The following is a 5,485-nucleotide window of genomic DNA, read 5'->3' as shown; positions in this document are numbered from 1 at the left end:
GCGAAGACATTGTAGATGATAAATTGCAAAGGGATTTTTGATATCTCGAACGCTGTTCCCATGGCAATGCCGCAAACTTTACTTTTATTTCAGGCATATTTAAGGCTCTTGACGTGCTTAGGTTAACCTAAATGTCGGCACACACATCAGAGTTGTCGGCTGTTAAGTGTGCACAAATAGGTCAGACAAAGGCGTGTCTCTTAAGTGGCTCACTAGCGCCACTGTTTGTCTAAAATGTGAGGTTTCTTTTAGCTACAGTCCCCAAATGGCTCAGTAACAACATTAAATAGCCCACTGATATTTACCCACTTGATGCCCTTTCCCACCGTGCATCGTTTTCTCGGACGCCCCGTTTAGCGATAAAAAAAATGTGCGAGGGCCCGCCATTGCTGCTTGCAGCTATATTTATTATTATTATTATTATTTTTTTTTTTTTAACACTTTTGGACTTTTTGGGGGCCTTAACATATTCGACTCTTTCAAAGAGTTTCAAACTCTTGAAATTGGCACAGACGTCAGAGTCGTCCGTCATTTATTATATTTAATTTTATATTTAATATTTATTATTTTTTTTCTTTTTCTTCTCCGACTTCAGCGGGACTTTAGAGGGCCTAAACATACTCGAAAACTCATGAAATTTTGCACAGATGTCAAGAGTAATGAAAATTTACATGTGGTGTAGGCTTTAGAATTAGGCGTGGGAAAATGGCTCTATAGCGCCACCTACAAATATTCAACGAAGCAGCCCTCGGACTGTGTTTGACGTACAATTACGAAATTCGGTACGCTTCTGTAGCATGACATGACCTACAAAAAAGTCTCTTGGAGTGAAGCCGTAAACCAAACAGGAAGTCAGCTATTCGGAGTTATTTTTGTGATTTGGGCGCAGTTTTTGTCATTTCCAGGCGTCATACTTTAACTAACTTCTCCTAGAGTTTTCGTCGGATCATCTTCATATTTGGTGAGTGTCATCTTAAGGCCTTTGTGATGCTAAATTGCGAAGGATTTGACTCTACGTAAAAATTTGTGTCGGTTCTGGCCCGACAAAGTTTGATGTTTTCCAATGAAACAGGAAGTTGCTGGAACTCATGCATACAATGTCCGATCTGTCCCAAATTTCACATGATTGCTAAGAGTCCTGACCTGAACACATCTACATAACAATTTTCATTTATAGCCATAGCGCCACCAGCTGGCAACCTGAAGGAACATGTTTTAGCGCCACTTTCAAATATTGAATGAAGCAGCCCTTGGACTGTGTTTAACTTACATGTACGAATTTCGGTATGCTCATGTATTATTACAAGCCCTACAAAAAAGTATCTGGAGCAACGCCCTAAACCAAACAGGAAGTCAGCTATTTTGAATTATTTCTCAGATTTTGTCTCAGTTTTTCTCATTTCCAGCAGTCATACTTTAACTAACTCCTCCTACAGTTTTCGTCGGATCATCATCATATTTGGCAAGTCTCATCTTAAGGCCTTTGTGATGCTAAATTGCGAAGGATTTGATTCTATATTAAAATTTGTGTCGGTTTCGGCCAGCCAAAGTTTGATGTCTCGCTATGAAACAGGTTGCTGGAACTCAGGCATGCAGTGTCCGATCTGTCCCAAACTTCACATGATTGATAAGAGTCCTGACCTGAACACATCTACATGTCAATAGTAACTTATGGTTATAGCGCCACCAGCTGGCAACAGGAAGTGACATGTTTACAAGGATTATGCAATGTCTGATCTGTCCCAAACTTCACATGATTAATAAGAGTCCTGGACTGAACACATCTACATGTCAATAGTCAGTTATGGTCATAGCGCCACCAGCTGGTAACAGGAAGTAACATGTTTATAATGATAATGCAATGTCGGATTTGTCCCAAACTTCACATGATTGCTAAGAGTCCTGAACTGAACACATCTTCATGTCAATAGTCACTTATAGTTATAGCGCCACCAGCTGGCAACAGGAAGTGACATGTTTACAATGATTATGCAATGTCGGATTTGTTCCAAACTTCACATGAGTGATAAGAGTCCTGAACTGAACACATCTTCATGTCAATAGTCACTTATGGTCATAGCGCCACCAGCTGGCAACAGGAAGTGACATGTTTACACTAATTATGCAATGTCTGATCAGTCACAAACTCCACATGATTGATAAGAGTCCAGGACTGAACACATCTACACGCCAATAGTCACTTATAGTTATAGCGCCACCAGCTGGCAACAGGAAGTGACATGTTTACAATGATTATGCAATGTCTGATCTGTCCCAAACTTTGCATAATTGACAAGAGTCCAGGACTGAACACATCTACATGCCAATAGTCACTTATGGCCATAGCGCCACCTAATGCAACAAGAAGTAACATGTTTTACACTGATTATTCAAAGTCAGATCTGCCCTTAATTTTACATGATCAATAAGAGTCCTGGACTGAACACATCTATGTGCCAATATTTACATGTAGTCACTCATACTCACACACACACTCGCTCACTCTCTCTCTCTGTCTCTCTCTCTGTCTCTCTCTCTTTCTCTCACTCTCTCATGCTATCTTACACGATGCTACCTCGCTGTAATTTGTAATTAGCAACAGGAAATGTGGCACATTATACTACACTTTTAAATAGTTCACCTATGTTTACATGCTTAAATGCCTATTTACTACTGTTCTCTTTAATTCTTATGCCACGGCGTGGTGGTGTCATGTGTGCGAGGGCCCTTCCATCACTGCTTGCAGTTTTAATTAATATATTGAAATTGTGTTAAATTGGAACAACTTCAAATATATTTAGTGCAATTTAAGTTTACTTCTTTAAAATTCATTTGAAATGCACTTCTCATACACTTAAAAATACAGTTAGAATACATTTAAAGCTTAATTTAACTGTGCTTTAAGAACACTTTAATAGTACTTCAGCATATTAGAAATATACTAGCATTACATTAATAGAAATGTATTAGCATTACACTACTATTTTATTATAAAGCTGTTTTTTATATTTAAAATGTTATATTAAAATCATTAAATATTAAGACACATACACATATTTTGAATACAGAACAATTTAATATACTTCATATTGTGTTGTGTACATTACAAAAATATCTAAAGTAAATTAATCAAGCACAGAGACATACATAATCTCTTGACCAAAGAGAAACAATATAAAACAAATATCAGAGAAATGCAATTACAGAGCTACTTCTATCAAATTGTACAACATTAACATTAAATGTATTAATGAAAAGTACACTATGAATATGCAATCACTAAATATTCATAAGCAATGATTTTATAATAATCATAATGTAATTCTCTGCATAAAAAGTTACTGAAAAAAAAAAGTTTTAAGTGCAATTTAAAGACGGAGTGCACAATGTTTGAAAAACGCTTTGGAAAAGGAAATTGGGCCGACTACCAAGACACACTTGTAGCCAACCAGCAGTAAGGGGTGTGTCTACTAACCGACATCCTTGCCGGGGTTGCGTATGTGTGTGGTGGGTTTATCAAAAGAAGGTCCAGATTCTATTGGGGTAGAGACATGTTTGTTTAGGTAATTTCAAATGTTAACATTGGCTTTCAAAAATAGTGCACTCCGCCTTTAACCAACTTAAGATAAACCTATAAATAGCTGAACTAAAACACAAAACAGTTTAGATATCACATGTTTAAGTGGAGGGTCACTTCTTGCAATTCAGACACCGTAGTAATTGAAGACTGCTTTATCACACGGTCTGTGAAAAGGAAACAATATATACCAATTAACCAATAATGAATGAACATTTGGCTATCCATGTTTAAAATATATTGGCATAGATATGCATGTATGGAAGTTTTGTTAACTTCTCAGTTTACCTTTTGAAGCTTTGACTGTGTCCTCATCAAGTGTGTCAGTTTTATCTGTCAGAGCACTCTACAAGTGGGAATGAAGATAGGATTAGAACAGGCTCATGAAATAAAACAACCTGTGTGTATTACAGGATATGTTTTACATTGATAATTGTGTTTTATTTGAACCTAGATCATTTTCCATTGTTTGTCTATTGTGGTCTTGCAAACTTAAGGTTCACCTCTGTTTAAGGAGATTTAAGGAAATCAGAAATGATGCCAAACAGGGCTCCAGACTGCTATCAAATGGTGGCCACCAAAATTTGAGAGTGTGCCACTGAATTTTACATCCGGTCGCACATGTGTGACCAGCAAATTTGACCTTTTTTTTGTGATTTGACACTGAATTTGAAAAAGTACATTGTACTTTCTGAATCTATAATTAAAGTATTTATTAGTAATACAGTATAAATTAGTAGACATGTGAATATTTGGTTAGCATGTTGTTTTACCGTGTGTGCCCCTTAATTTTCTGGTTGCGCCCCTAAAATTTTCAGTTGGGGGCCACTGTGCTCCTAGTAAAAAAAGTTAGCCTGGTGCCCTGCCAAATGGTATATGCAAGGATGACTAGGCCAAGTCCCTTACAGCTTTACAATAAAAACATACGGTTTTTACAAGAATAATTCAAAAGGACAGAAATTAGCCACCTGGAATGGATGTGTTGCAAACGTTTTTCTTCCGAATCACTCCACAATTGTCCCGATTCAAAAATGTCAATAGCAGTTGATCTGAAAAACAACAGGCAGATAAATGATGATTAATGATTTGTTTTCGTTTTAAGAATTATTTACCCCGAGTACAATATATTTAAGACAATATAATATAATCAAACCCAGCCTCGGCAGTTTTACAATCTCTAATAAAAGTATCCCTTCTTACAATGTCATTTTTGTGTCCATATGTAATTAGAAATACATTTAAAAATATACAAAAAGACAATAAGGTTGTCAAGATTGAACTGATATAAACATTAGCCATTGAACATTACTGGAGTTATAATAACCATATGGTCATATCATGGTATTTTCAGGTAAGACAGCTCAAACATTTATTTTAAACTAACGTTAGCGTTGCAAGAGAAACATTAGAAAAACTTAAACGTGAAAACAAATAGCAACAACAAACTTACCACCAAGAATAAGTCTTTCTATGTGCTATATCTTCATTTGTTCCTGTCTACTTGGGATCTGGTTGGTCATATTTATGTCGCTGTGCTAAAAAAAAGAAAGGTTTTAATGATTTGATAATGATAATTATAATAATAATTATGAAGGATAATTCCGGTATTTAACACTTTGGGTCTCATTTCTGGTTTGTTTTGGATGAACTACAGTGATGGACACAGAAATTTTGACAATGGGTCGTGTCTTGAGTTTTTGACTCATTTAGAAGCGTCTCTTGACTGCTTTAGAATGGAAGTCAATGGCCATGCACAAACATGTCATTAAAACAACACTTAACGTTCATTTTCAAAACTGTGCTACTCACCGAGTGGTTCGTGGTGTTCGTTGATGATTGAAAACAAGTTGTGTAGCGAAATACAGTTTCTGTCGTGTTTTATTTGGCATTTTGTAAAATTCCATTGAC

General features: G+C 36.3%; 1 long non-coding RNA gene across 1 annotated transcript; it reads right to left on the bottom strand.

The window, feature by feature from the left end:
• Positions 1-3,614: 3,614 nt before the first annotated feature.
• LOC135786226 (uncharacterized) lies at positions 3,615-5,114 on the bottom strand. The gene is made up of 5 exons (XR_010546914.1): positions 5,028-5,114; positions 4,546-4,626; positions 4,351-4,413; positions 3,866-3,923; positions 3,615-3,744 (listed from the first exon to the last, which is right to left on the bottom strand). It is a non-coding gene; the product is annotated as an uncharacterized lncRNA (long non-coding RNA).
• Between the last annotated feature and the right edge of the window lie 371 nt (positions 5,115-5,485).

The sequence above is a fragment of the Paramisgurnus dabryanus genome, chromosome 4 (genome assembly GCF_030506205.2).
Source record: "Paramisgurnus dabryanus chromosome 4, PD_genome_1.1, whole genome shotgun sequence".
Taxonomy (NCBI): domain Eukaryota; kingdom Metazoa; phylum Chordata; class Actinopteri; order Cypriniformes; family Cobitidae; genus Paramisgurnus; species Paramisgurnus dabryanus.
This window is presented reverse-complemented; position numbering and strand designations above follow the sequence as displayed.